This window comes from Lactuca saligna, chromosome 5 (assembly GCF_052625555.1).
Source record: "Lactuca saligna cultivar CGN05327 chromosome 5, ASM5262555v1, whole genome shotgun sequence".
NCBI classification, from domain to species: Eukaryota; Viridiplantae; Streptophyta; class Magnoliopsida; order Asterales; family Asteraceae; genus Lactuca; species Lactuca saligna.
In genome coordinates this window covers 255,731,096-255,743,699 of record NC_136421.1, presented here as the reverse complement: position 1 = coordinate 255,743,699, position 12,604 = coordinate 255,731,096, and the positions used below count along the sequence as shown (strand labels likewise).

Genomic DNA, 12,604 nt, shown 5'->3' with positions numbered 1-12,604 from the left:
CATTTATTAGAAAAGATATATATATATATATATATATATATATATATATATATATATATATATATATATATATATATATATATATATATATATATATATATATATATAAGGAAAGGTTATTTGGAAAACAAAAAAACCCTAAAAATCATAAAAATGCATAAAAAAAGTACCTAGAGATCACAAAACTTTTTTTTGACATTTTTTAAGAAAAAATCGTTGAAAAAAATTTGAAAAAAAAACTTGTTTTTACAAAAAAAAAATATATTTTTTTTTTATTTTTTTTTCAGCGAATTTTTATAAAAAGCTGCGATTTTTTATAAAAAAATTCAAAAAAAAGTTTTGTGATCTCTAAGTATTTTTTTTATGCATTTTTAGGGTTTTTTGTTTTCCATAGAACCTAAACCTATATATATATATATATATATATATATATATATATATATATATATATATATATATATATATATAAACAAACCCGTATAATACACGAAGATAACATCTAGTACATATAAATATACAACCAAACTTAATAACTCGTAATTATTTCTGATGCATACAATATATATGTATCTCGACCATTATAACAGTCTATCTTGTACTTATTAGCATAATAACAAGTTTATTACAATGAGACATTTTGTTTAACCTTTCAGTTAGGTTACCTATAGATAAATTTCCTATTTATAATCTTTCTTTAAATTGTATTAGTTTAAAATAAAATACTCTATTCATTTAATGATCTCATTATCTGTACCACCAGACCTCATCTCTCACCATTGTTTTTACTATCACATTTTTTTTTCCTTCTACAATATAACGGGTCCACATTCCTTGTGCTTGAGCAGAAGTACCATACGATCGATTTTCATGTAATAATAATATATTTTTTTTGAACGTCAAATAAATTATATATCTCCTCTTTTTATGATTGAACTCCGAACTTTTTAGTTAGTAGTTAGATTAGAACATCCGTATTAATCAAGTGGATTAGCTCAAACTTCTTTATGTAATAATTAATAAAAGAAATAATTGTTTAGTTTTAAATTGTAATGAATGTCATGAAAAGTTGGGGTAGGTTCCTGTTTCTCGGCTTGGAAAACGAACACTATCTTAACCAAAAAATAATTACACTACAAAACATTATGGGCGTGTTTGGCACAATGTTTTTGGAAGCGTTTGTGAGTTTCTAGCTTTTAGCTTTTAACAAAACGCTATATTTTAAACAAAAAACTTCGTTTGGTAACTTCTAATTTAAATAAAACGTTCGATCTAAAAGTTACTTCATATACCGTTTAACAAAACGCTACTGAGCTTTTGAAATCAATTTCCATAATTACCCTTAAAAATATATTTATTTATTTATTTATTTTTAATCAATTGTCCTTTTATATAATTTTATATATTTCAAAAGTTTCCAGCAATTTTTGTCAAACACTCATATAGCAAATAAAAGCTACAGCTCCCTGCCACCAACTACCCGCTACATACTACCCGCTACCCGCTATCAGCTACTTGCTACCTTCTTCTAGCTAACAACTACTTTTAACAAACAAACCCTATAAATTTTTTAATCCATATTTTTATTGTCACTTTATGTATATTGAATATTGTAGATAAGTTAACAAAAATGTTTAGCACATCTAAGTAATAACAAACATGGGCCAATGCATTTAATTCGATTTTATTGATTTTGAAGTGCTTATTGCGTGGACTTTTTGTTACATAATATTATTTAATCGATATATACGAAAAAAACAAAATATTGCTTTATTTCGGGTCAAAAACAAGTATATTAAAAGTAAGTTTTAGGTATTTGATTGATAATGTTATTATAATTTATTGGATGGGACAGTAGGCCACTATTCTCACAAAATTTAAAATGTTTATAGCATACTTTTAGGGATTTTATACAATAAAAAAAGGTTTGTTTTGTGATTTTTCATAATAAACGCCAACCACGTTTTCTTTCATATCTACTGCAATTACTCGTTAACAAATCTACGATTTTTTAAAGAATTTTACATATATTTCTTAACAAATACTGTTATATTCTTCTACTAATCTTTAACAAACTTATGCTTAAGTGTTTCACTGATAATGTTTATACTGTTATATTCTTCTACTAATTTTACATATCATATAAATATATAAGAGAAAATGACAAAAATAATCATTTTCACTAATAATATTACAAAAATAACTAAAAAAAATCGAAATTATAAAATTAGCCAACGATTTCACAGATGGAGATGCTCCATCTGCGAAATGAGCATCTCATCTACGAATGTACAAACACCTAAAGCACAATTGTGCTTTAGGTGCTTGTACATTCGCAGATGCTTTTAATTTTTTTTTTCTGTATATATAGGGGTAAAATCGCAGATGGAATAGGTCAATCTGCGATTTACTCTCATTCTATCTGCGAAATTGTGTTTTTTTTTTTTTAGTTTGACTATGAAATAATGTTGCTATATAAAAAGTTTTGTAGATTGTTTTACTTTTTCAGTCAAACCAATTCATTTCGTATTCAAATTAAAAAAAAAAATACAAAAAAAACCACAATTTCGTAGATAGAGTGAGAGTAAATCGCAGATGAACCTATTTCATCTGCGATTTTACCCCTATATATACAGAAAAAAAAATTAAAGCACCTGCGAATGTACTGTGCTTTAGGTTCTTGTACATTGGTTAATTTTATAATTTCGATTTTTTTTTATTATTTTTGTAATGTCATTAGTATAAATAGTTATTTTTATCATTTTCTCAATATATAATGTTTATGCGAATAACCTCGAATATCACTGATAGCTTACATAACTCCCTTTTATTGAAATAGAAAATAATATTAATGTCATTATTTTAATACAAAACTTTATTTAAATATAAAAAATGTAAAAACACGTAAATATTTTTTATTTATTTCGTCAAAAACCGAAAATATTAAACACCACAAAAGTGTGGTGATATTGACAACACGTGTTTAGTTTCTCTACCTCTGGAAAATGTGGTCCATTTTAAATATTGGATGAAAAATATTGATTTGTATTGTAGATCATCAATTTATATCTATTGTTCAGAATAATAACATTTTTTTTTTCTATTTCACAATAAAATAGTTAATACCAGGTAGCACGGGTCCGTTAACGTGACAACTTACAGCTAATACGAGGAATTGTATAAATTTTCGTATCTATATTATAGATAGGGAAAATGATTTTATAGGGTAAGATATTTTTTTAAGATATACATATTTAATCCTTATTTATTATTTTTCTTTTTTTGTAAAATAAACTCTTATATTTTATTAATATGTACACATTATGTTATTTTCACCGAATTTTAGAGATTTTACTGACGTGGAAGAGTTTATTTTACAAAAAAAAAGATTAAATGTGTATATTTCAAAAAGTATCTTACTCTATCTATCAAGTCATTTTCCCTTTTTTTTTTGTTGAAATGAAATACCCAGGTGACATCCACATATCCACAACGAGATTTTTCCAACTTTTATTCATCATGAAAAAGAGGGAGAACCCCGATCTCCGGCGACTCCTTTGTGTGTTCATACACATCACTGGTAGCAAGAAGAAATGATAGCAAAAACAAAAAGGTCGAAGGGGGGGGGGGGGGCAGGAGGAAGTAGAGACGGTAGTTGACGGCGAGGAGCTGCTCTGGTAGCCCCCTTGTCGGTTCTTTCTTCTTTTTCTGGCAACATATTTCAAAGATGGAGGCAAAGAGAGACAGATCGGAGAAACACAACAGGTAAAGGGTGTTTGGCTGTTGTTGTTCGACCGGAAGGAAGAGAGACGAGAAAGAGAAAGGTCGCTGCCCTTTTCTTGTTGCTGGAGGATCACCCACCTCCGGTGGGAGGTGCTTCCAGACAGAAAATGGAGAAGGAATGAAGATAACATCAACAATGATTTTTTAGGGATGTTGTGGATGGTGTATCACGACTAGAGAGGAAGACATATGGGGGTTGCTGCCCCTTTGCTCACCGAAAAAAGCAACACACCTAAGGTGTGTTCTTGGCATCAGTCAAACACAGAAGAAAGAATGAGAGGGTGAGAATGATTGAATGCAACAAATATATGATCTTGTGAAGACTTTTGGTTTGATCTTTTGTATAATGATATGTGAAAGATTGAAGAAGTACATGACAAAACATGTAGAATCTGGTGACTAAGGTAACTAATTGCTATCTAGTGCCACTTGTGCTTCCACATCAACAAAACCTGTAGAATCCGGTGAAAATGACCTAATGTGTACATATTAATAAAATATAAGGGTTTATTTTACAAAAAAAAAGAGTAAGGACTAAATGTGTACAATTCAAAAGGTATTTTACCCTATCAAATCATTTTCCCTAAAAGAAAATTTGTATATGACCGGTATACCAGGTATACCCGGTCACAAGGGTTGCGTTGTTACAAAAAATCTCATATAAGGGTTTATTTTACAAAAAATAAAAATAAAATAAAGACTAAATGTGTACATTTCAAAAAATATCTTATCCTATCAAGTTATTTTCCCTATATTCTATTGAGATTATTAGAAGGGTTGTATTATAAATACCCTTAACTATATTTACCTATTCCTCAACTATATTTATCTTTTTTAAAATCAATCAAATCAAAATTTTAACATTTGATATTTGATTTGATATCATTTTTTTTCTTTTTTTTCCTCCTATTTTGTTGTTTTGTTATTATTAATTCTTTTTTATTTATTTATATTATTATTATTATTATTATTATTATTATTATTATTATTATTATTATTATTATTACAGATTACGCATAAATTTTAACATTCTCGCGACATCATAAATTCAAACAGTTTTATAAAATCGATTTCTAAATAATTTTTTTATATTTTAATATTAATATTATTATTGTTATAAATTTCGAACAACATTTTATAAATCGGACATTATAAATTTGAACGGCTATATAAATGGAAACATTGTATAGTGATCGACTAAATATTTTCAATCCGCATAACGCACCACTCAATTGTAATACCGTAGCAATTAATATACGTAATTAATAGGGACAAACTTTGCTTTTGTTCCGATTTTATATAGTCGTCTGAATTTCTAAAGAAGCTTCGTCAATAGGTTAGCTCCTTTTCGATGTTATTTGATTATATATTGGGGTCACATTGTGTCATCCTCGTCTCGATTGAAAAAAAAAACTCATCATCAAGTCTTGTTCAACCTCATTAGTGCGATTACTCTCCATCTCATCCGCCGTCTTGAAAAATTATCTATATCTTTGTTGAGCTTGACCCTGTAAAACGTTTTCCTTTTAAGAATACAGGACGAAGTCGACATTTTAATATATTGCATGATAATAACGATATATATATTGTATTTATTATGTTTACCTGTAAATATACTTTCATGTATGTATATCTATTTGTATTTTATATATTTATATTATGGAATAAAACCCTAATTGGGTGATTCGACCCACAACTCATGGGCCAAAACTGCTTGCATCCTTAGTGGATCTACAATATATGCTCTCGGACAATATCCTCATGTGTGTTCTTAAAGACAAATCCACAACATACAATGCTTCCAACAGCCACCAATTTCGAACTCAAGGGGCATGGTATTACTATTCTTAAAGATATCATGTTCTATGGGAAGGACCAAGAAGATACCTACAAGCATATTGATGAAATTTTGGACATTACGAATTAATTTAATGTTCCCAATGTTCCACACGAATCGGTGTTGCTAAGGATGCTTCCAATAACTTTCAAAGGACCAGCAAAAGATTGGCTTAACTCACTTGCACCTGGAGCTATTCGTACATGGGCTAACCTTCATGAAGAATTCATTCAACAAATCGGTCCACGTTCCAAAGTTTCAAGATTGAAGAAGAACATTGCTACCTTTCCACAAGAAATTGGCGAGTTCTTACATGAAGCTTGGGAGAGATACAAGGGATTGCTCAAAATTTTCCCTTAACATGATTTCAACGTACAACAAGAAATTTCCATATTTTATGATGGGGTAAATGTGATCACAAAAGTAGATCCTTGATTCTCAAGGACCAACGACCAAGAAGAATCTTGCGGCTATCAAGGAATTAATAATAGAATTTGCCAAGAATTGAATAGAGTATCATAACCCTCGAGAGGATGTGATAAGAGGGAAAATGAATAGCAAAGGAGCTTTTGAGGACTTGGCAGCTGTGATGGCAAAGCTCGAGAATACGGACCAAAGGATGACAAAGATGAACCAATCAATTCACAAGTGGGACGTGATAATTGCAATGTGCCGCATTTGACTAAGGATTACAGATTGGATGAGAGTAAGAATCGGGAAGCTCAAGTCTATTACTTGAGTGGACACAAATATGATGAAGACTAGAGGAAGCCTAAGAAAGAATGGTTGCCTTATGAAGAATACAAATCAGAAAAACCATCGCCGCCCAAGAACAAATCTGAGTTCGAGTCGATGCTTGCACGCTTTGCTGCCGTTTCTGAGAAAAAGACATGATGTGACTGATTCTATGATAAGAAATCAACAAGGTGCGATAACAAACATTGAAACTTAATTAGGTCAATTGACCAAACTTGTAAACAAGCAGTTACTACTTAAAATTCCCAATCCAAAACCACAATCTCACGTTATGGCAATATACACTGAAAAAGAGGTTAATTTTGAGCCATTAGTGATCCACGATACGACTGCAAGACAGACCGATTCACAGCTGGAAGAAGTGAAGTGCTAAGCAAAAGCAAAAAATTGGTCTGCCCAATGCCCACAATGTAGTGAACACGAGGCCACGTTATGGCCACTACTAAATGAAAATTCTTATCCTTTGAAACCTTATCAGGCTTCGCTTCCTTATCTATCTCGAGAAATGAAAAACCCATTGGAGCTAGAGCATAATTTTTTTTATAGAACAATTGATATCTCTCTCGATCAATGCTCCATTCCTTAAATTCATGGCTAACCTTCGAAAAATTGCTAAATATGTAATAACAAATCGGAAAGTTGGAAAAAGCATCTACCATTGTGTTTAACAAACTATGTTCTGCTGCCATCATAGAGGGATTACCAAAAAAAAATGGGATATATGGGCCAATTGACTTTACATTGTGAATTCGGAAATTCCACAATTATAAATGTTTTAGCTGATTCAGGGGTAAGCATTAATCTAATGTCTAATTCCTTTTACAAAAAGCTTGGGTTACAAAAATTAAAGAGCATAAGAATAACAATCCACATGGAGAATCACTCAATTACCCTTCCATGAGGAATTATAGAAGACTTATTAGTCAAGGTTGGGAAATTTGTTTTTCATGGTGACTTTGTTGTGCTCGATATGAAAGAAGATGAAGAGCTTCCCATAATTTTTGGAAGACCATTTTTGAGCATCGTGCGAGCCCATGTTGACATATTTGACTCTAAGGTTACACCTAGAGTGGATGATGAAGAAATAACTTTCGTGATGAACCACCGAGAGAGTCAAAACCAATTTATGAATGAAAGGGTAATAAAGAACAAAGAAATTAAAGAAGGAGTCAATGAGTTAGAAGAAATAGAGAAAATAATGAAGGGAGATATTAAGGTTTGCAAGATACCACTAAAGAAAAACAATGTTAAGCCCACAAACCTCAAGCTTCAATTCCAATGACATTTGAAGTATTCGCGTACACTACACCAAAGGTGGAAAATGAAGAGAACTATTCTGATGAAGAGATGTGCAAAAAGGAGATTGAACAAGACATAAACGAGTTGATCCTTGACAATATGGAAGTGGAAGCAAGGGAACAACAACAACAACAAGGAAATACACAACTTGTTGGAAAAAAGAAAGGGGTTGAAATGCAAACATGAAGAACGCGCCAACAAGAAGAAGAGGGAAAACACGAAGAAGGCATATATATAAGGCGAGTTAAAGCATACAAAAGAAGGTGGAAGGAATAGAAGGAAAAAAGGGAGACCCCACTTCTAACAACAAAAATGTAGAGTGGGAAGGATTCCAGCTCAATACTCCTAAAAAAAGAAGCACTTATCAGGAGGCAACCTGAAGTTTTATAGAGTTTGCATCTTTTTGATATTTTAATTTTTTGTTTTCTTTTATAAATTTTATTTGTTCTTAACCGAATGATGATGTGTCTAGTTCTTGATCTCATGATTGCAATCTTAAAATAAGTGAAAGGAGCAAAGGAGTTTAATTGGAAAAAAGTCGAGAGATGTTTGAAGACTACAATTGAGAGCCACATCTCTGAATAAGTGCAGGGTGCCTATCAGATGACGGAAGGAGTTTGAAAGAATTTTACAAAAAAATAAGAGGTTTGGAATGGTCCTAAGCCATTAACAAATAGATAGATGCATTACGATTTGGCTAAAAGATGTTATGTGAAGCCCAATAACCACGATGTGGCCATCACGATGCTACACCGTAGCATTAATTTTTATCGTGATCAGCCTTTTATCTGACTCACCTCCATGACGTGGCATATATTTCCCACACCATGGCCCAATTCAACACACTTTTCGAAGATGGTTCTTTGGGTTATATTTATATGACATACTCACGAGTAGAGAGTACTATTTTCCAGCCATTATACGAGATGTCAACCACACAACATTCAGATTTCAATCTCTCCACTATTACCCTAGGGAAGTTTATTCCATTTTCTTCCCTTTTAGATTTTATGTGCTTTCGTTATTTATGAATATAATGAGGGCATTGTATGAACTAAGTGTGGGATAGGGGGTCGAATATAGGAATGCAAGCATACTGACAAAAAAATGACTATGCTTAAACAATTTAGTGTATAGAGACTTGAAATAACGGTCTGATTTTGAAATCTAGTTAAAAATTTATTATATTGTTGTGTTGAGACTTAGGTTGCTAGTGTTTTATGGGACAATCCGATGTGATTTTGATGCTTAATTAATCAAATATATGTTTTAGTGTATTTGTAGCTTTCTTTTCCTAGTGAAATCATGAGACAAACACATAACCTTGCTTAGTTTGAGGGATTTAATATGTTTAGCATCGTATACTAGAAATGTATCAAGGAAAGCTTATGTAGTCATTGCACTATAGACTAATACCTTTAACCAATAAGGATTGAAGTTAAGTTCCCTTGCTTAAGCATATGTTGTTCTTTTTAGGTTTTTAGTTTTGAGTAAAAAAAGTGAGTTATGGAAAAAAGAAGAAAAAAAAAGTTGCAAAAGTTTTAGTTAATAAGAGTCTAAAAGGCTAAGAAGATTAAATGTTATGAAGAAAAGTTCAAAAAGTTCCAAAAATCGAAAACTCAAGTTGAAGAATTTAAAGAATAAACCAATTTTCCAAGTTATTAATATTGTAAAATTTCTTTCTAGTTTATTTTTCCATATGTATGTTTGGTTGTTTAACCAAAAATACCTTGAGGTTATGAAAGTTTTATGAGGATATATTTGGAGGGATGCATAAAATGAATGTTGTTCAGAACAAATGGGAATTGTTTATGATGATTGTGAGTATTTAGTATCAGGGAAGCACTTAGGAATCATTAGACATAATTACATGCATTGCGGTCTTGATGTAATGGATAAGCTCAAAGTGGATTGTCATGTGCGATGTTAGTAGTAAAGGTTTTGCTGTGATAGTATGATGATTATAAAACCAGTTTTGCTTGGGGGCAAGCAAAATTCAAGTGTGGGGTATTTTGATATATTTACATATTCATTAATATATTTTCTGCATTATCTTAATTTTTAGTTATAATTGTGCTTGTTTTAGGACAAAAGGGCTACTTAATAAGTTTAAAATCTGATTGGTAGCAGCAAAGACATGCTTGGGATTAGAAGGAAGTAAAATGCAGAACTGGAAGCAGGAAAAAGTAGGCCAAGTCAACTAAAGTCGAAGAAATCTAGACTTCTAAAGCCCACAATGTGGAGATCCTTATCCATGCCATGGAGAGGAGAATATTCGTGATATAAGAAGCCGCCTTGGGGAATACGTGTTATTAAATATCACCATGCCATGAAGCCTATTCGTCACAATGTAGGAGGCAAACTTTGGCAACTATATATAGATTGTTTTGGCCTTCAACCCTACTGGATATCTAGAACGTCATGACGATCACAATGAGCAGTAGAATTGTCGCTAAAGAATGAGGTCCATTACGTCAGAACGTCGGAGCAGCTACTGCTCTAATATCAATAAATGAAGCACGAGTGATGATGCAAGACCTGATTGATCAATGATATGAGTTTAGAGAGCTCTTAGTTCAGGAATTGGGCAATGCTTGAGGCAGAGCGCCAATGGTCAAAGAACCGGTAATCTTTGAGCAAGTCAACAATGGACTGATTCCCTCTCATCCAACAATGGTTTGGGAAGGTAAAGATGACTCGGAAAGTCATCAAGGACCACTCCCTCCTCTGGAAGACTTAGAGATCCCAAGAAATGAGGAACCCAGTGTTGGATTAGATATCTAAGCCCATAACTATTATTGGTATGTACTTGACCCAGGAGTAGCATGGTCCATTTGGGTTACATATCATCCAGGCAACTTGTTAGGATGGACTTTTGAGAGAAGATGTTGGATATGATTTATTAATATATTATAAGTTATAATATATTAATATGAAATCATGTGTTTTAATTAGTATTGATCAAGAATTAATTTAGTGATCAAAAGAGACTAATTAAATCTATGGGGACTAATTATCTTAATTAGTTATATTTATATGTGTTGGGCTTATGATCCATGTTGGACCAAGTTTATGTATGGATACATAAAGAGTTGGGCCACATGAACCATGGATCATAAGACCCATGGGTATGTATTTGGGTTATATCCATGACCCTAGAAATCCCACATATAAATACATACTTCATTGCCCAAAATCACGACTAGTGCATTTCTTGGAGTTCATGGTGGCTTTTGGGGACATGGAGATTCTCTCTCAAGTTCATTCTTTGTCCATGATGTGTTGTGATCCCACTTGAGGCTTCCAAACTATTGGGGCTAAGCTCTTAAGGCTAGATACATCAAGACTTCAAGCTCCTCCATAAGGTATGCTATCCTAACTAGATTCTTGTGTAGTATATGATATTTGTATGCTAGTATAGGGTAATACCTTTGAAACTCCATATTTGCATGTATAATAGAGAAAACATAGATCCAAGGTATTTAGGGTTGCACGTACACCTTAGGAGTGTTAGAATGCTCAAAACCCATCATCCAAAGGTTACTGCAAGTATAAAGATTTCATGACTTGCAAGCCTTCATCTTTTAATGGAAAGGAATTTCCAATTGGAGTATAGAATAAATTTTGGAAATGGAGCTGGCCTTCATCACTTGCGGTTGCACGGGCAAATTGCAGACCACCTACGCTGTGAGACAATTCAAGGGAACAAAACTTCATTGGTGGAATACGTTAAGAAAAATAATTAGCCCTAACAAGCCATTGCAGCTAACATGGAGTGAACTCTTGATCTATTTCAAGAGAAAATTATGTTCAACTAAAACATGTTGGAGTTGGAGAATTAGCTCCTGACTTTTAAGATTGGGAGCACGACTGTAGAAGAATACACCAACGTTTTCACTGAAAAGATAGAGTTTGGCCTGTACGTTGTCTCGGATGAACTGGCCAAGATTGACAGGTATACCAAGCGGCTACCATGGGAATACATAGTGCTAGTCAAACAGTCTCCTACTTTTGAGGCAGTTGTTTGGGCTGCAAGAGTGGTTGAAATCATGATTAATGTGAGGGTTTCCGACAAGACTGAAGTCAGAGAAAAGAGGAAATTTGATGGGTCTTTTGGAAATGAAAATAGTAAAGGGAAAAACTAGTCACTATGCTAACAAATATATGTTGGATTAGTGTCTAAGTCCATAACTATTTTGGAATGTACCTGACCCGATGGTGCATGGTCCTTTTGGGTTGCCTTCACCAAAGCAACTTGATAGGATGAATTATGGAGAGAAAGGATTAAATATGATTTATTAATATATTATGGGAATAATATATTAAAGGAGAAATCATATTGTTTAATTAATATTAGTCAAGAATTAATTAGTAATTAGTTTTGTGACTAAAAAAGATTAATTAAACTTAAGGGACTGGAATTGTAATTATAAGATAATTGCAATTTGGGCCATGGATTGCCTTATATTAAGGGATGGACGAATTCTAATGGGAAACCCATAAGGAAATCGTCCATGGTCTTAATTAAAGGAGTCCATGAGTTGCTTAGGGCTTAAGCATCCAAATTAGGGTTTCCTTGTTAGATAACCCTAATAGCCCAACTATATAAAGACCCCTTAAGGCTCAAAAACATAGCTAATGATCTTTCTAGGGTTTCACACGTTTTTGGGCAGCCTCCAACCTCTCTCCTCTTCATCCTCTTGCTTATGGTGTTTGTGAACCATTAGAGGAGTGACACTTGTGACTCCAAGCCTTCCAAAGTCAATTCAAGGTGGAATTGGGATTGTTATTGCTACATAACAATCAAGGTAACATCTTAAACCTAATTATATGTTAATATCGATTTCCATATGCTAGAATTAGGGTTTATAGTCTTGGATTCAAAGCATGTACAATAGAGAAACCTAGATCCAAACATTAGGGTTTATATGA

The 12,604-nt window shown here is 32.5% G+C and overlaps 1 non-coding gene across 1 annotated transcript; it reads right to left on the bottom strand.

The window, feature by feature from the left end:
* Positions 1-5,878: 5,878 nt before the first annotated feature.
* Positions 5,879-5,985, bottom strand: LOC144999021 (small nucleolar RNA R71). Its single transcript, XR_013660549.1, has one exon. It is a non-coding gene; the product is annotated as a small nucleolar RNA R71 (small nucleolar RNA).
* Positions 5,986-12,604: the final 6,619 nt, after the last annotated feature.